Source organism: Varroa destructor, unplaced genomic scaffold, assembly GCF_002443255.2.
Source record: "Varroa destructor unplaced genomic scaffold, Vdes_3.0 BEIS01000002.1, whole genome shotgun sequence".
NCBI classification, from domain to species: domain Eukaryota; kingdom Metazoa; phylum Arthropoda; class Arachnida; order Mesostigmata; family Varroidae; genus Varroa; species Varroa destructor.
Window position 1 is genome coordinate 59,635,753 of NW_019211455.1, and position 24,550 is coordinate 59,660,302.

The following is a 24,550-nucleotide window of genomic DNA, read 5'->3' on the forward strand; positions in this document are numbered from 1 at the left end:
TTTCATAACTAATGGTAGCTTAGCATTAATTCAGGCAGAGTTAGCCTTTGTTGATGTACAATTAACGAATAATCTAGTAGAGTCATTCAATTTTAACATCCGTTCACTTCAAAAACGTATATTTCAATATATACTAGCTGTTAAACGCTGCCACGGCTATGCCAAATTCAATCATACTGACTTAACTGTTAAAGAATAGATCCTTATGCACTAAAGAATAGGAATATGCCGCATCGGACGTCAGAAATGGCGCATCAGTAAGGGCTCTGATTGACAGGTTATCCGCTATATTAGGAACATCTTAATATATTTTGCCATAATAGAGTTTAACCAGAACCAGTAACAGTTAGCAATTCTTTGTAGTGGAAATTGTAGGAAATGTACGAAAATCTATAAACGTTGAATTGATGCCAAGTATTATATGCCGAGTTCCAGAATGGTTGTTGAGACCGAAGCAATGATTTTTTGGCTTCATATATTGTAAAATAAGGCATATGATTGTAATTCAGTATGAACTAGTATTGTGAGAAACTCAGTTTCTTATGTAATCTACGATTCTTCTGACGATTCGTATAATAAGCAATAATTTTACCTGTAAACAGAAGCGTCACTCCAATATATGACAATTGCTTAACCATCGAGCAATCTACTTTTAAAACTGGTACCGTGGCATATATGCGATTTCAATCTCGACCCACCAAGCTGGCCAATCGAGGTAATCTTTACCCCGTCCCGAGTATGAAGATTAATTACAGGCCACTATGTCCCTTAAATACCAAATCTATATGTTTTTACGAAATCAAGGCGTAGAAATCAATATATCCAGTAGGCACCAGTCTATAACAAAGGTGGTATTAGTTAAGCATGGCGTGTCAGGTTTTGAGGTAACAACAATGGCAATATGCCCTATGACCTTTTCATTATAGCTTACTACGTCAATCCTTTCTTCTTATCCTAGCTTGAGTACCACATACGTTTGACAATTGGGGCTAACATTGCAGTGCACTACGTAAAATCTAAAAGAGCAATTGATCTAGAGTGAATACAGATCCTTCAATGGTCAAAGTTAGAGTTGATTCTATTCATCTTAAATGTTTCTACATTCAACGTTCAAATGTTACAAAAGAGCGTATAATTATTTTGGTTATCTCAATAGATGCCAATAGTTCTTGCCATAAACATATAAAAATAATGCACTCTATTCTTCCAAATCCACCTAATTATAGAGTCACACCGCCTCTCAGACAATTGGTACAAAGATTATTTAAGTCTTAGTGATTGTATCACTAAATTCGTACACTAGTAAACTAGCAAATTAACTGATTTTGTTTTTAATAGGCGAATTGGTGATTGCCAGTGTACTTTACGTGACATATATTTCAATAGAGCGTTATACACAAATTAACTGTACGTTGAGGCGAAGGTATTGCCCACCGAATATAAGGCTTGTTTAGCTTAAATCGTTATACGATATTTCGATATACTCGCATCAAACAACCATTAGTGCAAACTCACAAAACACTGTAGCGAAATAGATTAAAACACTCCAATAGCATTGAGTTTGAGGACGTTAAACGAGGCGGTCTGTGACGTAATGCAAGAGGGGAGGGAATCGGTGTGTTTTGTTGTTAACTTTGGACCTTTGACATCGGGAAAGCCGCCTGGTTTTAAGAGTTTTCTTCTCCCACCATTATAAGTTTACCATTTAATAAGTGACGTCATTTGATGTGTTTGCATATTATGCGAAACCAAGGTTTTACCACATATACAGCGAAACATAAACTGATAGTTTTTAACTGATGTATGCACTCTTTTCCGTAACGTTGAATACAGATAATGTCGATCCTAGACAATATTTTTACTCTATGACTTATCTAAGTGAGGAATGCACCATATTTGATGGAAACAATGTAAAGCATTCAAGCACTGAGTCATCTACTTGTCAACAGGTTGCGAAACGAAGTTCTGAGTGAATGTTTGCTACCAGTTGCTTGTTATGTGAATGATGGACTCATATTTATGGACAGAGACATATTGTCTCTCTAAACAGCATATAAATCCTACTATCCAAAGAAGATACTGTCAGAAACATCATACCATCACTCCATTTGTATTTGCAATGATTATATTGCGGGTATACAAGCAGAGCAATATACCTGGTCTAGGAAATTTCCTCAGCTCAAATATAGTACAAGAATAAATATAATCGATTGCTTTTTTTGTTTCGCAATGTATTAGCATTGTCTCTGTTAAAGAAATATTTACAGAATAAATATATATTTATGTTTAATATAAAGAGAAATCTAAGCATTGTTTGGTAAGCACTTCATTAAGTATTACTTATATTGGTACATAAAAGACGATGATTAAGTCTTGGTTAATTCGACATTAATTTAAAGTCTCAATACAGTGCATAATTCAAATGTTTGCTTTTTTAAAATAAATAACTAAATCGCAATACGCTATACAGTAAGGACTAAAAACATAGACAAAACGTGATTTTTATAATAACATGATCCAAATTACTTTTTCGAGTTTATGGAGAATAAAATGTCTATGAAGATGCCCACTTCGTGGTGTTCTCGTTTATAGAACATTATTCCCCTTTCAGAACACCAAAACTATAGGAGAATCGGAAAAAGTGTACCCTTAGAAAGGGCTCGCATGTGTTTCATTTAAATAAAAGGTAATATATTTTGGCCATAATTTCAGTTTTACACTTAAATACAATTTATAATCAGTTGCATTAAACCGTTAACTTCAAACACGACTTTCTCCAAATAACTACATTCGACTGTGGAAAGGTGTGGCTGAGGCACAAATAAACTTGTGTACAAGCTATTCAGTGCGCAAGAATGCCAAAAAATGGTTTTTAAGGTGACGAAATATGCGAGAACGCTTAGTTGGTGGAAAGGACAATCCAGAGTAGCATAGAAAAGCCACGGATGAAACATTCTTTTAGTGGGTAAAACAAGTAATAAAAGCATGTATATGCGTAAACTTGATGATGCTTCAGACAACCCATGCGCTGGTTCAGGTGAACATATGCGCCTTGCAAGAAGGATCCACTCTTGTTGTGTGTTACAGCTGAGTTCTGCCTAAGGCGTCTTGGTAATCCGTGGAGAGCTTCGCCTGTCCTGGCTGAACGAGCATCTGTCTGTTGCTTAAGAACTGTTGGCTGTCTTTGACGCAACGACCTTCTAGTGGTCCCAAGGGACTACATTTGCCTGTTTGCTGCGTTCTGGCCAGCTGGACTCTACTAGACTGCCTCAGGCTAATATAGAGCTTCGATGTCATCACAGACCAAGGAACAGCGATATGGATAGATGTTCCTTCCCCCAGACGATGGATATGCATGGGTTATCATTGTAATGAAACGTACTTATCACCAATAACCAGCACTCTGATATAAGATGTATATTTTACACATTCGTTATATGCATGTAACTAGGTATACACAGAGGTGGTAGTGTTCACCGAAAATAATATCACATGGAACTGATTATGTAACGTTGTGTGGGTTTATTTTACAACCAGCAGCTCCCTCTCCTTACTAAAAATTGAAAAATAAAGCATTGTTAGTCTAATCCATTCGTCGAATACAGAATTACAAAACGTTTCCTTTCGTGATACTTGAAGACCAAACCACCTTGGACACACTGTTTTCTGCGAATACAACCTACTGTCAGCCAGTATACTTTTTTATTGAGTGTCTTTCACTATGGCACTGTATTCCGCCGATTTTGTAGCTTTTTGTTCTCAATATATTTATATGTGATATATATTATATCTATTAAGTTGAAGGTATATGTTCCCGCAGTTTTTTCGAAAGCTTCTCTTTTCCACTTTCCCTTACTTGATACATCTTTCCAAGGTACTTCTCCTCTTCTATTAACATACTGTAACGGAATTGTGTTGTGGGTGCAATTTCATTCGGAATAATTGATGTTGAGATGGAAAGCAGTGCATTTTTGACAACTTATTACTATGTATTTCGTGAAAATCTTGAATTCTAGTCATGACACTGTCCATGAGCTTTTTGTATAGAATAGGGGGCTATGAATTAACGTTGTATCTGAACATCTTACCTGGTGTTGAGCCTTATGCGGCCTCAATAAACGATCTTTGCGCAAAACTATCGCCGGTAATAAAAAGTGACAAAAAAATAACATGAACCAGAGATCGAAACGGCTGGCTTTAAGAAAGAAGGCAAAACTCAGGGATAAACCAGATCTTCATCCAAAGAAGATTATGCTTCACGTTCCGTGATATTGCGAGGGCCTGACTCAGTGGGAATTGCTTCCTACGAACCAGACGGTTGATTTGAGTCAACTAAACTTTTTAAAGACAAAAAAATCTGACAGACGAGGTCAGGTCATCCTGCTCACTGATAACACTAAGCCATACACGGGAAAATAATTAAAATTGCCCTCCTGGACTGCGACTGGAAGGTTTTATCGCACCCTTCATATTCTCCATAGACGGATTCTTACCTGTTCTCTGTACCTTGTTACTCTGTTCACTGGGCACTCAATCGCGTAGCCATACCTTCGACAAAGATCAATAACTTAAAACGTATTGGAAAACTTTTTCGAAACGAATCCCGCTACTCTCTGGCGAGCCGGCGCACATAATATTAAAAAAGGGTGTTTCAGATTCAGTAAAAGACTGCGAAAACTTATTATCCAACGTAGAAGATATATGATTATGGCAAACGAGAACTATTTTGCATTGTGCCATCCAAGTTTATGAAAAAAAACATTAAACTGTACTTTAACAAACAATTAGTTAGAAATATCATGTGTACTTTTCCTCGCCTTCGTCATTTAGCAAAGGAATTGTAATTGTTTAACTTGAACGTTAGCTGAATAGTCTTCTTGTCCACCATCGGCTTCGCCTCGAATCTATTTACAGTCGTCGGATAACTGAATCCCGTTAAGAGTTTCACTTTAAATGACTCGGCCTCGCTTCACTGTAATCGACGTGGACGAGCTTCATTAAATGTGCGCTTAACTAGAGTAGGCACGATTAAACCTTTAATGCACAGGATCTAATGTACAGACGAGGGCTAAGCGGAGGCAGATTTATTTTAATGGAAACTCAGTCACCGGCTAATGTTTAGAAATTGTGATTATAGATCATCGTCACGATCTAGAATTTGATATTATAATTCGTGCAATTCTCAATTAAGCAGTAGGACACGTTGACTAGGAAGGCACTGCGATTAAAACATAGTCTCACGAAAGATCATGAAACCGAATATTAGTACACGAAAGTTGCTATCATTGTGAGAGATAAAACCGCTACATACAAAAAAATTAATTTCATACTTGCACCAGTGTTTCATCAAGGTGAATAGGGTTAACCATAATCTTTAAGATTTCTTATCATTTTGAACGGCGTATAGCATTCTGCGGTTTTTATGCATTATTTTAAGAATATTTAATGCATTATAGCATTATTCATTAACGGTCTATTCTATTATGGAGTGAATAGATTACTGCTGCTATTGGATTTAGTAAGTAAAATATGCAAAATTATTTCAACGTTTGTTTTTCAAACCTCGAAGGACCAAGTCACGCATGGATATAAATCAATGAAGGCAATACCTATATGATGAACTCATAGTAAACGTATTTTTAATTGCCCCTCTGATGAATAAGTCTTACACCACTGCAACAGATGAAAGCGCTAATACTGAAAATTAAACCTTTGGAAGGTGCTAAATATTTAAAACGTGTTCGGGTAATGATGAAAAAGCAAATATTCACCCTAAGGAGATTTTGTAAGGCATGTACAAGACGATACAATATATTCATACATCATTATACGGTTATTCTTCCTTTTCGCATTACGTTTGCTTAGACTCACCCAAACGACCAACCCAATATTTAAATTTCAAACTTTATTTAGGCTCTTAAGCAAGTATGTTTTGTGACTAAATTTAAAACCACTTTTTTAGGGCTTTTTGTTTTATATCGTATATAATGACTATAAACAATTCATTGATATTTTTAACAAATTTTAACCTATAACGAGTACTACGTATGTCTTATTAGACACGTACTCTTTTGATTGCCGTTGATGTTTTTAGTTGATAAGTGCTTAATATGCTATATTGACATTAACACCACAGCTGTCGTGCCATTCTGGCACTGTGTCATGTTTAGGAATTAGTATTATAGAGAAATGTAATGACGATACTAGTTTTAATTATTAGACGATAAATACGAGCATAGATCCATGAAACATGTTTTTTCATTTCCACTATTGCAATAGTAGCTATTAAAATTATTATATTATAACCGCCTGCATTTGTTTTTTTGATCGAGTTACGCTGGCAGCGAGTAATATATATATATATATATATATATATATATATATATATATATATTACTCGCTATTTATATTGGCCAAATGAAAAAGTGGTGCATTTTCGCATCAGGTAATTAGAGGCGTGTAATGTATATATATATATATATAAAATAATAATTATCTACTAGGGTATAGATCACTGCAGGTGCAAGTCCACTTTCAAGCATGCTTTACCTTAGCTTTTAAAATTCCAATTGTAAACGGCGAAATTACACGCCTCTAAATACCTGATGCGAAAATGCACCACTTTTCCTTTGGCCAATGCTTTGGATCACTTGTTGCGAACTAATAACATCAATATATTGTACTATATATATGCCAAGTTGCCGATCTGAAAAACTGTGTGAATTTACGTAAAACCTTCTTTGCTCAAGATTTTGCCTAAATATAACATCAATAAAGTAAGCTATTCTGGTTTTATTTAAAGCTGTTGGTTGCTTTAGTCTTTGCTCGCTTTTTCGTGTGCATATGGCCTTATTGTTAAAACGACGACACGAATATATCGTTAAGTCAATGCATGTAGATTGTCATAGTGCACCTCGCATTTTAGTTACCTCTAAAAAAAAGAAGCCAAGCGAAGCTATTTGGGGAGCTATCCAACGTCACCCTGTTTGAAAATCAGCCGCTCGCCGAAGTGGTCTGCTAGTAACGCGATTACATTGTCAATGGCGTGAAGAGGTGAGTTACCTTGCTGTGTGATTTTGAGTGTAACAATTTCATCGAAAAAAGCCACATGCCTTACCTAAACAACTTTTTAGAATGCAAGCCGTTCTCATAGTCATTTCGGTTAATCTTAGTCGACAAGAATCCACGGACGCTAAGGAAATGTAAAGAAAATATCGGTAGCGCCATTTCAAAAGCATGGCGAGATGTTGGCGAAGAAGTAGTAAAAAGCTTGGTGAAGCGAATCATTGTTATAAAGAAAGCCAAGGAAACCTACCAGATTATTTAGCGTTTTGATCACCGTAGTGCCGATTACGGTAAATCTTCGATTAATTCACTTATCTATTAATTCTAAAAACTGTATTAATCGCGTGTGCCACTGGTGGAAGTAGCCTTTTCACTAACAACATCTTAGATACTTGGCTTGTCGATACCAGAGTCAAAATACTAATGCTACTTCATTATTTTAGAGGTTCTTGGAGTGTTTCGCTCTGTTGATTAGGGTATATAAATATGTATAACACATGAGAACTGTTTTAAATGGTGTGTGCTGCATTCGGGTGGGTTAGTACTTCTGCACCACTTCTTCCTTCTGCGTTCTTTTGAGGTACTTATAAGCGCGTTTTTAAGGACAAGCGCGAGGTCATTCGATGCTTTCTCTTCGCATTCAGAATGAGGTATTGTGGCATATCTTCAGAACATAGTTTCTCTAAACATATATGATTGTGCATGCTTTTTTTTGAAGCTGGCAGTTATTTTTGTAGTCACAACAGTCGAAATAGTCAGCCTTGGCTGACGCGTTTACTGTTGATGATGCTGCTGGTGATGATAGGTCCTTTACAGCGCATGAAGCGGCCCTTGTCCCTCTTGTCAAGGCAGTAAATCCTGGAGCTGTGCGTTCGTTATGGCCGCCTTGATTTTCTTGATTTTGTTCGTTAGTCTCAGCTATCTGGTCTGAGCTGTTTAGAGCGGATGATGTTTAGCGTGGCTTGGTTGTTAATGCAGATGCTTGATGGCCTGCTATCCCAATTCTGCCAGAAATTGACGCGCCGATATTAACGATTTAGGAATTCAGAAATGATGTTCTATGCATTTACTTACGTATAAGCATAAGAATTCCACTATAAAACTTATGGCAGGTCTACACATTGTGGATAAGTATAGCAAGCTACCGACTAATTTTCGACAAATCAGGTGTAGATCGGTTTTCTTCCCGTCATTTGCTTTAAAAAAAACGATCGCTATCTGCGACCGTAGCTTCTGGATTCCATTTCGACATTCTAAAACGTTTTAATATTATGTTGATATATTCTATTAACCACATGGCAATATCGTTGTTTCGCTGATTTTTGATCTTCAGATTAATTTATCACACTATTATCGGCAATTGGACTTCATTGACCGTATTGACTGACTTTGATGCGATTACGCGGTGTCTCTGTTTCTGCCACTGATTCTGTTTACTAAGTCCCTTTGAACATACGTCACTCAAAAAAACTAGTCTCTGTATTGCTATATTACAGGATCCCTTCTTGATTTCAGTTTTAAACCGTTGCTCGTACGTGATAACAATTTTAACCTACCGACGTGTTAATTAATAGTTACACTTTAACTCAGCCTGGTAAGGCTAAATATACATAATACATGTCAAGTTTATTAGACTATGTTTCTAGGATTTGATAAGTTGGTGCTATCCTCTCCAAATCGGCAGAAAGGTTGAGCCATTTATATAAATAGCTTGTCCCATTGACTGTGTGTCTTCCTACCAGGCGGTTAGATCAGCAGCACATCCTGAGTTCTATGACGGCGTATGAGTAAACCCACACGAATAAAAATGAGCATGTATGTATATACTGTGAAAATAAAGGAAAATATAGAAAATTATGACCCGTTAAATACTACTATACATTTGTTGCAGCTATATATATGCCTCTAAATAATGTAATGTCAGTTTCAACGGTTTCTGCCTGTCTCGTTTGCCAGTTTACAATAATCCTAGTGTCGAACTAGTGAGTTTTCCTCGGATTCCTTTCGAGTCCAGCATACGGCGTGTCATCTCTTCCGACACATTATTGATTTTCTTTACGATTGACATTACGTTTTCCAATCGTGTTTCCGGTATCGCCCTGCCTTCGCAACCTATGTCAACAGTGCAGTCTCGTAGCATCATATATATCAACTGGCTGTTTAAAAGATTAATTTCAATTCTGCCATTACACTAGAGTCGCAATGGAATACTGGCAATGCGTAGCATAAAATTAACCACTAGCATCAAACTTTTATTTGCCTGAGTACAACATGGAGTGTAAATATAATCAATTTATCTTGAACGTATAATTTGCACCGAAACATAATTGAAATGCAGATAAGAAATATCTTATTGGCATTTTTTTCTTAGATAAGTAATACAGCATGACCCCGTCATATCTAACCGAAATTTTTCGTAATATATCACAAATATAACTATGCTAACCTGAAGAACGTAAATAAAAGTTCAAGGCATTGAATCATTTTGAAGTCCATAAGGTTTACATTCTGCTTGTAGTAACAAATACGTTTTTATGATGGAAACGAAGTTTTGAAAACACACTTCTTCTAAAGGAACTCCGACAGTTGCTGACAGACGTTATCAGGCAGTCGTCAAAAAAATAAATCTATTATTTACTATTCTACACACACACAGCTTTTATAATAGAAATGTCAAGGCAATGACTTAAAATATTTGTCGAAATCAAAATCTAAGTAGATGCGCAGTGAAATACCTCTCATTCTTATTATCTGTGTAGTTAATGCAGCTTTACAACGTAAGATGGCTTTAAATTCCTTTAAACTAGTTGAGTATCTAGTTAAATGAGTACATTCGCACATTCTTCTTCTCGTAGTGCCCACTCTGCTCTTCTGTATCTTATGCTATATTTGCGAGATAATTATCGTCATTATTTGAAAATGTTCACATACTATAGGGCATGCGATATGTCATCGACACACCAGTCGCAATCCACGCATAAATTTTCTGGTGATACAATACAGATTCTACAGATAATTATTACAATACAATTATCACATGATTTATTCAATATCATTAATATCGAAACCGCGTGGCTCTCTATACCCAACCTGTATGGTAACAAGCAGCGTTACCTATAACACCCACCCGCTTTGAGCTCTAAACACCGAGGTTCGTGCGTTTATCTATTTCAGTCCGTGCATGACTCGCACTACACCTCCTTCCTCTTTGTGATGTTACCCAGCACCATTCTGTTACTGCAATAAGTAAGTCAATAGCTTTCCCAATCTAACCTAAAGCGACTTCAAACCTGCTCAGTCTAAACCTGGCTTCAGACTCATAGGAGTTGTCCTTCGACCTGTTACACTACCGCCGCTGTTACACTGCAGTTCTTTCCTCATCTAGTTTAAGTAAACTCACTATAATTGTAAACCCGTTGTGGGTTCATTCCATTAGTTTATTATTATCCCATTACACCGCTTTAGCGATTGGGTCAGATTGTTTTCACTGGTTTCGATTGCTTAGTTAGCCCGAGACTCACACATTCTACTACCGTGCCGCAGTCGTCTTGTGATTCTATACCAAAGATTCTATGCCCTAATCTCAAATAACCCTTGCTACCATTTCAATGAAAACGGCACTTCGCTACTTCTAACTCGTTTCTCTAATATTCATCGATTTCAAGGTGAAGCCCACTTCAAATTTCAAAGTTACATGCAAATATAGGACTACTAAAGCAGAAATTTAACCAAATGATACAAATTCTTTCCAACTCTTACTGCTTGTTAGAGGAAGCTCCATATTCGACCGGCAAAGAAGGAATTCACATCGCATGAATATTGATGTTCCTTTATCTCTGTGAGCATGTCATCACTAAAGACATCACCTAAAATACTCCATAAAGCATTAGTCGTGTACGAACACACAGACCTTGTCTACAGTGCAATGCCATTCTATGTTAAACTTTCGGTTTGTGGTTTGTAACTTGAATTCCAGTCGACGTAGCTGCTGACCAACAAAATTGATACTACAACCATAACATCTAAATGACTGAAATGACCTGACAAACTTTAAAATCATTGCACTTGCAATGCAATCATTTCTATTTTATACGAATGAGGCCATGCAAGGCAGAAAGGCCTGCATGAAAATTGTTTTCTATCGCTTATCAAGACATATGGATTGGCGGCATGTAATTTACTTTACACATAAATGTTGAACCTGAAATTGTTTCCTATTGGTTCTCATTGGCGCTGGTCATAGTCTACAACAGTTTCCAGACTGTAACGTGGCATTGTATACACCACATATCTATGAATACAATCTTATTAATATAATTTTTATTAACCATAGAACATTATATATTATTATTACAATTTTAAAGTTTGTTACCTAATTCTACTCTCCCATAGTTTGTGTAATTTTTATTAAAATCTTTTTTGGAGCACAGACACAGAATGTACTTAGGGATCCTTGTCTAACGTGTCTAAGGTGTTGGTAATTGAAATTAAAATTACGGTAATTATGCCAAATTTGTCAAGCATTTATATAATACTTTCATTCAGCTGTACAGTTAACATAATTGCATCTTTTTTGCGCAAACACTTTTTTCAATTTCTTTAGATACACTCCACTCCGCTCTAGTCTCCCTTTATATATATATAAGCAACTGGAGCATTAAGTATGAGTGAGATGTTATGTTGTGCGTTGATTTACAAGAGACACTCGTTATATCACAAAATCTCATTACTAACTACTAGTCCTTCGTATGATATGTGGTTTATAGACATTATATAGGACAATGGTACGACAAACTGCGAAAAACATCGCTGAATGTCCCATAACAACGCTCACTTGTAGCGCTATCTTTGGATCTCCCTTGGTGTTAGAGAAGTGCTCACTAAGGTGAGCTTCCCGAGGATCAAATGCCCCTACGAAATCCTTATTTTCTGTTCTAGCAGGGTAACGGTTACCCGCAGTAAGCGATAAACCAGCAGAGAAGTGCACCTCGTGACAAGAAAGACTCTTTTAGTACGATAACAAGAACGCGACAAACGATTATATATAAGTCTTTGACGGCATTAGTGAATGTATTGCATTTATGGGCAAAATTAGGGTTATGTAGGAGGACAGGTATGCCATGTTGATCGTCAATGCTTATTTCTGTATCTATAAAAAAACAAAAGCATCTTTAGTTAATAAGAGCATGTGTTAGGTGCTATATTTGAAAAAAGAGTACATTAACATTAGCGCCATTGTTAATTTTACGTTTAAATTAGCTCCTCAAGTGACCTGTTCCGCGTTATTAAAATACAAAGAATGGGCAAAGCTGATATTTACTAAAAGGACTTCATATTACAATTGTAAAGATATATATCAAGAAAAAGAGTCCTTCTATATGCGATGCTGATTATTTCGATCTGAAAATAAATATCACAAAATTTATAGGAAAAAATTAACAAACAACGTTTTAATTCCGGTTTTAGTAACATGGTATTCGCTTACTTTGATCTATTGAAGTTCCGTTTAAACGCCGAGCACATTAAATGCAACAAATTTGTGTTTTGGCTCAACTTTAAAAATCCATAGATTTAAAAGGAACAAAATTAAACATTTCTGTCGTCTGACAGGAAGTACATACCATCGGCTTAGGCAGTTCCTTAATCTGAAATCATAATATTGTGTATACTAGAAATGGCCCTCTAAAAATTCAAACCAGAATTGTCCAAAATGATTTCATTTACGTTTATTTCTTAAAGCTCAAAAGGCGGGGTCTGCTTTCCGAAAAAACTCGCATAGTTCATATAGTTCTACTTGCTGTAACCTAGCATTAATGCGATACTTTCTAAAGTATTCATTAGATTCCATCAACATACCTGTCAAAATCAAGTATTTAAAAAAATAGTATCAAATGAAAATACATAATATCAAAAAGCATACGGTTATAATGAGAGTTAGTTATATACAATACATACATATTAGCTGCGAAGCTCGCTGCAAGCTTTATCGCTAGTAATGGGGTGGTAATTAATTTCAACATGCCATCGATAGGAAGTTCACTATAGTCACACGTATCACTGCCGATAAATTAAAATGGGAAATTCAAAATATTAAAAGTTCTAAATCGAGTCAAACAACTTATTTTAGTAAGGCGAGTATATCTGGTGCTCTGTCCATTTATCCAGCACTGCAATTTAGATGCGATACCCATAACAAGTCAAAAATGTCAGGCCAGGAGTCTCAGTGTTATATATAATACAGCGTTTAGTAGCGTGTGTAAGTACCATTTTACAATGTTTCTGATATTTATTTGAAGATTCAGTCGGAACGAAATGAACCTCGAGAAGTTGACCAATGGCAAACTGCATATGGACTTTTTGCCTTTGAGCCTCATTGAAATTCGTTTATAGCTTCCAATCTTTTATCTTGACTTTAATACAGTTCGTTTGTTCCGCTAATAGCCTTCAGAAGTTTACGAAATGAGACTTGTTCCATGATTTGACTTGTTAAAATGGTATTCTTTTTTTTGGTTACAGCTCCGTTTGCATAGCTGCCTTGAACCCATTATTTGACACTACATCCTAACTAGCTTATAGGCATATTTGTTGTACTTTAGAATAAAAAGATTGTGCTACTTCTCTTATCAGAGATTATAAAATTCGTACTTATGTATATAAGAATATGTATAAAACGGACGAGTTAGTAACCCTACAACTTAAATGAGCTCTTATACGGCCCTGAAAATTGTACAAACAGCGAGACGCCACGAATCAACGGTTTTTGAAATATTCTCGTGAATATTAAAGGAGTTTAGAACCGATAGAAAAAGGGAAAAGGGGATGCTCAGGTCAACGCATTTTAGGCGAAGTGGTTTCATTATATAACTTGATTACCATTACGTACCTATAATAATTATATATTTCTATTAAAATAGGTACCGACCGCGCCAAAGGCAATTAATAGTGTCTGACTGATGGGAGCTTGGAGATATCCTCGTTGCATATACAACTACAATATATTCATACAGAAACAGCTTTCAAAGAGCCATAATTTACACGTTACTTATTGCGCAGATTGGTAATGCTATTGTACAGCCCAAATGGAGATCAACTTCATTCTAAAAAGGATTAAATTAGTGTCAAACATCACCAATCTTCGAATTCCTTGCCGGGCAGTAAATATAATAATATATAAGTTATCGATCTTTTAAAAAACTTCTGTTTCCATATGAATATATCTTCCCCATGTATGAAGGAAGTATGTTGGAAGATTTCTCCGCAAATACAGTGCAGTAAAAGTACGAGGATATTTCTAAGCTAAATCCTATTAGCAGGACACCCCCTATTGCCTTTGGCGCGGTCGGTACTAATTTTAATAAAAACATATAATTATTGTAGGTACGTAATGGTACTTAACCTGAGTAATGAAAAATAACTGCCAGGAATTTAAACGACGTGTAAGAACGCTGACCTCATGAGTGCATTGTACTCAGCATTTTTGGTTGTTAGGCCGTACTTAACCAAATTTAGAACTGTAATAAACAATACATTCAGCAAAAATATATAATCTTTTGTGAAGAAAGTATACAGGATCTGTTGCACAATATGGACTATGAGGCACTAACGATAATGCAGCTGTGTTACTTTTTGCATCCTAAGCTTATATTCTACCAGTAGTTTAGTGCTAATTAAAACGAACATGGTTAAAGAAGAGCGTTCAATGATACGTATAGCACATGAGAGTTAATGCCAGAGTGTACCAGACGTTAATAACTTATAGTATTCATGTATGCTATTTGGTTATATGATTTATATTTGTATTTACGTATTGGATTGGGTACTATTTAATGTCTGACCAGCTATTGTTTACCGTGACAAAGCGTATTGATTTCTAATGATGCCTTAAATTTAGGTAAATCACCTTTATATTGTCTGCGAACACGCACTACCGGACGCTAACCTCACGTACCAATAGAAAACGTGTAAGCTATTACAAGTGGCAAGGCCACACACAATACCCTCACAGCGAAATTGTCCTCACTCGATCCTAAACCCAAATAGCCATCTATCATTATTCTCTTCAGAAGACTACGAACATTCCGGTATATAGAAGGGTATACACACATAATAATAGGATTATTCGTCGGTTCGCTTAGCTGCTCGCCATGATAGCCTAGCATGTCGATACAAGCAGTCAGTCACTTGGCCGCTCGCTTACTGGCTATTCAAAGAAACCAGCGCAGCGAGAAATATTATAGTACAGTAATTCTGTAAGTGCATAGTTGAGCATTTATTCATTCAATTATCCATTCACGTCCGTGTTGAAAATGCACTCACGAAGGTAAAGATACGCTTAAAGCAAAAAATTTATTGCAGTTGGCAATGATATTATTAAAGAAGCTATATTAAACACTCTTTTGTATAGTTCCAACAGTTGCAATATATCATACATAAAATATCTAAAGTTCCTTACATTATAATATGTAAAATACTTAGGGCACCATAAATATCGTCACATAGAAGAGTAACATCTAGGCGTGTCAGAACAACACGTGCTGGTATGAGCTATCGCAAATAATATTATTCTATTACTTTGAGATTACTGGGGCACCCAGTTGAGAAATAGAGAACCGGTATGGGGTAGTTCTTCACATCTTTATAATTAAACACCAGGAACCATTGATAGAGCACATTCTAAAAGTACAAAATTCTTTTTGATTCTAGAAGATCAAATTTTGCAGATGATTGTAGCAATTAGTGGAATTGCAATATCAGAATTAAACAAAGAAAGCAGCAAAATAATAGTGAACATACAGCATAAAAATTTAAGGCTTAATTTTGACATTTAAAAAACCATCTTTCGTCTAATACATTACATAACAAGGTTAAAAAAAGAAATATCATTTTTATCTTCTGTAACCTATTTAGTAATCAGTTTATTTTGACTAAGAACTACAATAGAAAGACGGTATCATTTTCAACCAAAGGAGCCAATTTTAAGAAAATACATTACACATACATGCGAGTTGCGGGGACCTGTAATTGTCATTGATTTGTATTAATTTGGAATCTAAAACCGTTCACTCAAATATTTCTACTAGAATACGACATGAGGCGTGTCGTAGTGAACCCTGGAAAATTGGAATATTTAGGTGGTTTACTAACATAACTTGTATTTTGGAGCTGTAGCGGCGAAGATAACTCGCTGCATAAGCCTTATATTCTGTGAAAGATTTACTACTAAACCGCTACAAGTCGTTGGTTCAATAAATTGAAAAAAAGTTTCTTCTTAAGTTCTTGAAAGGATCCAGACTTTGAGCAATACCGTTTATTTGTAGTCTCAGTTCCTTTAGCTTGTTCAAAGTGGAAGTTACTTGGTAATAGAAGTTTGACAGAGTCAAAATGTCTGGATGTACTAAACCGAATATACCTTTGGATATGAGGAGTACCAGTCGAAGGCGCACGTTCAAAACCGATGATGAGGCAGCCATTTTGTTCAATTGAGTGTCCGAGATTTACTAGTTTTAGAATATCGTGGTCGTTGTAGTTGTCTATTGGTCCATTAATAACTGTTACATTAGTACCAATAGGAAACCATAAAGATCGAGGCTTATTCACATAATAAGCCGAACTTAGTACCTTATACATAAACTTCGGTGTATATTTAAATACTTGATTATGAAATATATTATACGGTTTTACTTTTTGCTCATTTAACGATTTAGCTAATTGTGTAGGTACAGTACTTCCAATATGATAACTCTTAAAAGCTGTAGGAACTGATCTATCATTATTTTTAGCAACCTCATCTAATGCTGGATGTGCAAAACCTTCAGGTATAATTCTCAAAATATATTTCAATACTTTGAAACGAGTGAGTTGTTGTCCAATTTCATCACGTATATCCGGTAATAAACTAGTGGAAAATACAAATTTATGTATTCCTCCTGATAAGTATTCATAAATCCAGACGTCACTGGACTCCCAACAGATCCGTCATATTCTTGAATGACCCTTGTGACAATCTTCCGATTACATATCTTCCCCCTTCGATACTTCCTCTTATTCCTAAAGTAACGATATTTATAACGAGACTTGATACATCGCCTCCTAATGGTTTTAACATTTGGTCGACGAGACGCCATACGAAAACCCCTGGTCCACCGTACTTAATAACGTCTTGTATTGTTTGCTGCTTAACAAGTCTTCTCCGTACTCCCTTTGATTTCACTCTTGGTAACCTTGATACCAACGGCTGTAACTAATATCACCCTTGTACCTATTGTAAACACCAACACGCACAGGAAAACGCTCGTTCCGCTCGCGTTCCCAGTAGAAACATTTTTGATAGGACTACACGAACATGGATCTCGTGGAAAACCTCCAGCAAAGATAATTAACGAAAAGTTCAGAGCTGTTGCGGAAGTCCATCCATTTCAAAGTTCTAAGTAAAAATATTATACCTCTTCACTTAGATTAACAACAGACCTAAAGACGTTTGCTTCCCTTTGACCTCACGTTACAGGACTGATCTATTTTTGCACCGAATTATGACTTATAATAAAAAAAAATTTTATAATAATCGCAAACGACCGCATCAGTCAGTGCATGCAATTGAAGTGCCAAAAGATCACTCTAAGGCAAATGTACAGCTACAAAATCATATGGTGTCAGTGTACTAATTTAATTAAAGTACTATCCATTGCAAGTCCCAGTATGTCGATTACGGCGCATGTGTATTGTCAACAATTGAAGGAGATAATAAAATCAGCATATATTGTTTATAAGCTACGCCTTTTGTAACACTACTTTAATATAAGAGATACCTATTAAGCACGCATTTCCTTGCGACAATGCTTGCGTTTAGTTGCACAGTTATTTGCCAATAATGGCATAATGGATAGCGTGCTTGCCTGATTAACTTAGGGAACACGTGATCCGGGCTCGAATTCGATTACTGTAGTTCGTTTCGTGCCGATAATTACCAGTCTGATAATCAGATTGCCCAACGGCGATACCAGACGTAAAACTCTAAACATTAAACTTTTTGTATCCTTGTAGTTGAAAGCATCCAATTCAAGGTTTTTCTTATAGACTTATGTAATAAAAGGGTGGCAGAAACATCACGCTGTAATCCTATCTTTGTGTGTGTATCACAATATGAACTAAGGCGGGGGTGTTGGGAACTTTTTGTAAATAATTAGAAAGGTAGCATCAGGACCAAGAATGCTCTTCGGAAAAAAAGTCTTAGTTTTGATTGTAATTTACTTAGCTGTAGCGTGAATCGAGGCATAGTCAAACCGCAGTTATACCCTTATTAGTATACCAAGCGTGCAATGGAAACATTGAATAACAAATACATCTCATAACAGCGGCATAGCATGCATTAAAAAACTTCGAACCTATCACAAGCCTGTTTGGATAATCAAAGGAATACCATCACCACTGAGGTTGCATCTTAGAGAATTTAATTTGTCCGTTGTAATGCATATCAAAGGGTTGTTTGACTTAGTTTATTCTTACCCATTTGCCTTAATTTAGATCAGCAGAAATAAGGACACTGACACATGTTTAAAAATCTCATTTTTTTCGGTATCATTAATTATAGCTAATTAACTCGATTCTCCACCTATTTTTCAAAGCCACCGATTTGTTTATTTGCATATTTGAAAAAACTTTTTAAGATCTTAAAGATAAAATATGAACCCCTCCAAATAGTTATGATTTGAAACCGCAAAAATGGCTCGTTCTGTGTCAATTTGAGTATAGTGTCTATATGCTTCTTGGTTTTGCATAGTGTTACTGCATTTGGACAAAGGTATGAGGTAGGGTGCTGTAGATATTGGAGTTGTACATTTCACCTTGATTCAGAGAGGAGCTGATGAAAAAGTGACAATTGACTCTTAGAAAATTTACCTGCATAATCTTTCTTCTAAAAAATTGCACTAAATATGTTATTCGACAAGCACTTAAAATCTTATGGCTTTGTGATTAGTAAGGAAAATGGGGTAAATAGGCTTTCGAAATAGTATGTAAAGAAATACTGGCACAGGAACAGGGGTAAGGAATAAGTTAATTTAGTGGGTGCTGCAGTTAGAAAACGCTGTCTATCTTGACTCATTAATAAACGAACTAATGTCTGTGACTATGATTACGTCTGTCACCGCGCTGTGTTTGACTATTAAGCAAGCTTCAATAATACTCTTCAGTCATTACATTACTATCTTGATCCATCTCAGATACGTTTAAGTCCCCTGGTATCACAATAAGGGTGGTATTTGAGCCTACACCAACTACATTTGCAACCTTCTTTTCATAAAAATGATTGAAATGATGGTGCAAGACGTGCCTAGGCATCGGCGAAAAGTGCATAACAACCTTAACGACATCTACTAACGTTTAGATATCCACTTGGGAGAGATGAATAACATGGGATAGTTTTTTTTTTTGCAAGTATAAGAACTCCCCCATCTCTTAGGTTTCCGGCGGTGCATATCTTAATTATGATTTAAGAATAGATAGTAAAACTGGGCAATGGGGCCAAGCTTTTGAGATTATTATGTCATTGGCATTCAGTGAAAAATAGTCAAAACTGCGTTTCACAGGCACCTTACTTACAGGCTTACAGATCGAGCACGCATTTTGGTGAATAACTGAATAACTTAAAAACTGGCTACAACGCTGGCCTTGCAGTGATACGGTGATATTTCATGTGTGTACCCTAAATATCTATATATAAGATAAAGAATATAAGTCTTATACTTACGAAATATAGTTTTAATCAGGTTCGCAAGGACGCCCAGTAGTAGAGCAACATTTGAGTTTATATACGTTAGACTGAACCACGGCTTCCCCCTCAGCCCATCTATTTTAATTAAAATGAATCAATAATGTCACTTCCCACTCACCACAAACCGTAACCTACCAAAATTATCCCGTCCTCCCGTTGCGATTAATTTGTCACCACACTGCATTTATTTTGATTTACAAGGAAATAATTGGATTATCAAGGTAACAATATAAATATAACAATAACAAGGTAACCAATATAAATTCAAATACATTCCGTTCCATCTATACATAGTTACTTCCAAACTGTTGTCGACATTATATCAACTCCGAATCCAAAATCTAGTGAGCTGCCATCAGCTTCTTAATGCAAGATAATGGGTTGATGGCCGTTACCTTTGTAAAACCGTAGAAAGGAAATTAAAATGCTCAACATAAACTCCGTATAAACTCTTTATTAAATAATAAATTGCTAAAAAAGATGAACTTGCCTAAAATAAGCTTATCTGTCGGCCATTCACCAGCTAAATTAGTTAGTATTTTGCAAGCTCTTATCATGAAAAAAAGAAAATGATTTGAGACAATCGAGAAAATTTAACGGAAACGAGTACAAAGCTGACGTTTTTTCTTTCGACTAAGCTTGGAAACTATTTTGAAGACTGAACAAAATTGTAGTACACTTATTATGAACGGGGCAACTGGAATTTGGACGAAAGGATTTTAAAGTTAGGAGGCAAAAATACCAATATTCCTGTTAACACAGTAACCCTACTCTACCATGAAAACCTTCTTTTTCCTTTATATCAGTACATTTAAGTGTTTCTTAAATTTATTTAGTGCATTCCGTGAGTTTCAGATCGACGTACTTTATTAATTTCCAATCATATCGGTAAAAATCGCAAAGCTGATTTTTTTTACTAAAAATTTGACTAATTTTTTAATAGTAATACAAATTCTTGAGGAATTTTTCGCATCGCAAGCGATTCACTCAGGATGCAATTACATTACAAAAAATGAACTTAAGGCAACCATTCACGAGGATGATTCGCAACTTCGCAAGCAAACACGCACATACACACACAAATAGTCATGTAGTGGAGTAGGTATATACTAGGAACGATGCTCGTGTGCAATACATATTCGAGTAACATTTCAATCGAAGTCTAAACGGAAATTGACTTTTAATCAAATTATTTACTGCAAGGCTACTTTAGAAATTAAAGAAATAGCAGAAATACTAAAATCGTTTGGCCTGTCAAAATACAGCCTAAAAACTAACACCAAGCGCCTATCATTAATTATTTTCTGTTTTCTGTGCCCATAGTAAATAGTTATCTAGTGAATTAGCAATTTACGAAATAGTTAATCCTTCGTAAGTTTTGCCATATCAGTGTACGCAAACACCTAACCTTTCGGTTCTCGACGGTCGCCACGGTCTTCAAGATTTTACTGGATTTTGTTGGCCTTTATGCATAGACAATTTCATATACTCTTAAGATCGCTTTAGTACTAACAGCTGTGCCAATCAGTGTTTACTGCTGATATCTTTAATAAATGTGTCTTTTCAATACATTGCAAACACACTTTACGTATGCACTGCTCAACTCAGCCATAAATTGAGTCAAGTTTTACCAAATCAAGACCGTTTAACCATACCACAGAATTTATCTTCTGTCGTGGTCTAAATATCTACGTCCACAGAACGTTAGCAGCAGCATATTACTTGTTTATAAAGCAAATCAAGAATCGTTTTTTCATACAGGGCTTAGGGGAGCTGCTGTCAGAGATAATTAGTAGTCATGTTTTTATACTCACAATGTTGACCTCTATTGATTTTGGGATACTTTTTATAAATTTTTTGTCGGCCCTAGACATTAAAATATTTGACTCAGATTCTGTGTCTTCTGGAATATTCTAAGATCTCGCTATTTTATAATACACAGTGTTCACAAATAACACACATAGCATCTTCCATACAACGATTAACTTGGTTGTTATTGGAGGTACCGCAAAATGTTCGTTTTGCTTTTTCTACCCCGAAATGTTGTCCTCACCGGAAGGCCTTTAGCGATACGGGCTGCTCGGGTGGCTGCTATATGTTGTAACCGAACATTGCACCACAAGTAACCTATTTTCCATGTTAAAAAATCATGTATTTCAAATAGATGGCTCTCGTCAGCAAATTTTGTGAAATTTTCTTCTTCTACTTCAATCTTGGAGACATTGCGAAGAATATTTTTTGTCGGAATATGTGCAGCTCTTGATAGCAGGGCTGTTTTGACTTACACGTGATTTACGGTGTGATCTTACTACAGGAAACTACAGTGTAGGACATTTTTACTGAAAGGATGCTTCTCGTTTAGAACGACCTCCTTGCTAAATAAGGATGAAACGGAGTCAATGACTGAACATTCTTCAATTAGCGCTGCTATTTTACCTCGACAGTTAGTATATTTAATTGCATTTTACAAAAAATAATTTGGATTTCATGGGGGAAGTATACGAAGTTGCAAAGTGGCTTTGCCGTAAGTATTACAAGACCGATACGCGAAAAACAGCTTGCTTTCCTCTATTTCTCGGATAGTCCTGGTGTGTTTTAACGAAATTGTCATATATGATATTGCCATATCGTACATTTAATACCATAATATAATAAATAAGGCAACGATACCAAGTAGCATTATAAAAGGTGAGCGTACATCGGAGCATTAAAAGCGAAAAATGAACACAGCGCTAATTAGGTTAATTAATTTAACAGATTCGTACAAGTATCATTCACATAAGTTTTAGAAATTTAACATTGAAAAAATGGAAAAAAGATGAAGCTATTCGGGAAGCAAACTAGTCATCTAACAAGAAAGAAGACGATATTCTTTTGTAGGACAACGTTCGAGCACATATCCTTGACGGTTGCAGTGAAGATCCTTGGTATATTTCTTTCTTCACACTTCTTGACTACATCAATCGGGTTTCACCATAGATAATCAAGTCTAAAGTACAATAATCCTAGTTTTGAGCAACAAGATATTTATTTTACAAACACGGTTTGCATATTTATATAGATTCTGGGTACTGTTTTCTATAGTACTTACATAACGATTTTACGAAGGAGATGTTATATTTTATTGTAGTAAGTTATTGTGAGTGCTTGAACCTGTGGAAAACTTAGTAGTATTGAACAATCTTTCATGTCAGAAACTCTATGTGATGCCTCGTTGATAAATGGACCCACATAACATAAAGAGATGGGTGCATGAACTATGGTGCCCTGAACAAGGAGTGAAATCCATAGCAAGACTAAGCAAACAATGAATATATGATTCTCGGAACCTCTTAAATCAAGGTAATTTGGCTAACATGACTGCTAGATTTTAACAACCTCTGTAGCGACATGCTTCGTATTATACGTTATATGCAAGCGAAAGCAAAAAAATATACATATATATAGCCTCCGTTTTGCTTTCGCCGGTTAATGCTACTGCATTTAGATAAGCAGGGGACTTAGGTGCGTAAAATACACATGAAAAAAGCTGTAATTGCCTAGTAATCATATCATATATATAATCATATTCCACAAGGAATGGTGTCTATTACGCTAGGCCTGATTGTGAAATTAAATACAAACGCCACCAATAGAATCATGTATCATGAATCAATCTTAAACTCCACCGGCGGTAAAAGCACACTCATAGGCTTCATATATATGGTAAAGTATACTTTTTGCTAATGGGAGATCCTGATTCAAAATCGGTTTATGTCGATTTTGAGTCAGTGTTCGAACGGTAGATATGGCATATTTGTACTTCATCCATTCCAAATTACTTTTTGTGCTGTGGCCTCGAATTTATTGAATTTTTATTTAGTCGAAAACAAAGTAATTACGTAAATAAAATATAATTGATACATTTTTGGGTTCGAGCTCAATGCGTTGGAACGAAGAATGGGTTGGTTTACCTATTTACCTACCCTGAATATTTTGCTTTTTACACTATTATGTATACTTGTGGCTCATCGTTGTAACGAATCGAAGTAATTTGGTGAAATAAAGCATCTCAACGAACCCAAAATGTTATACAAAGAGTACACAATTTTCAGTGGCTAATACTGAGTGAAAGATTCACAAGTGACAAGCATCTGAAGCACCAATCAAATCTTCTGGAAATTGAGAAATTGTGCAAAGAAAAAAATTATTATGCGGGCAACCGAAGTAGTTACGAGTAGTTAAAGGATCATCAACACGGCTCTTTGTCTTTTTTGAATGTTGTCTGTATATGTCATGCCATCCTGTTGGTTCGATTGGCGTACTAGTTTTCATGACATCTTTTTCTTGTTTATGTTTTTAACCAAATTGTTTGATCGAAATTCACCAAAAAGTACACGAAAAAAAAAGTACAACTACCAAGGTTGGCAGTTTACTGGGCAAATTTTTTTTTATCGAAGTTCTAAAATGGTATTTCAGAGCTAGATGATGCATTCTGCCCCGGTCAGTCATCTGAACTCGAGAGTCGATTGAAAGCACTTTTGAAGGAAGACGGGGCTGATCAGTTCATAAATAAGCTTCGTAAGAAAATAAACTGTTGTCATAAGCTATTAACAGACATCTTAGGTATATGGTACTTCAATAGTCTAAATTTGGATGCTTCATAAACTACGTCTATATCACAAAGAAGCACCACTTCTCAATGCCTCTCAACATCGCGCCTGGCTCAGAGCGACA

At 35.8% G+C, this 24,550-nt stretch overlaps 1 long non-coding RNA gene across 1 annotated transcript; it reads right to left on the reverse strand.

Annotated features, from left to right (window-relative positions):
* Window positions 1-5,410: 5,410 nt before the first annotated feature.
* LOC147758084 (uncharacterized) lies at window positions 5,411-21,835 on the reverse strand. The gene is made up of 3 exons (XR_015321143.1): window positions 19,811-21,835; window positions 12,687-12,710; window positions 5,411-12,465 (listed from the first exon to the last, which is right to left on the reverse strand). It is a non-coding gene; the product is annotated as an uncharacterized LOC147758084 (long non-coding RNA).
* Window positions 21,836-24,550: the final 2,715 nt, after the last annotated feature.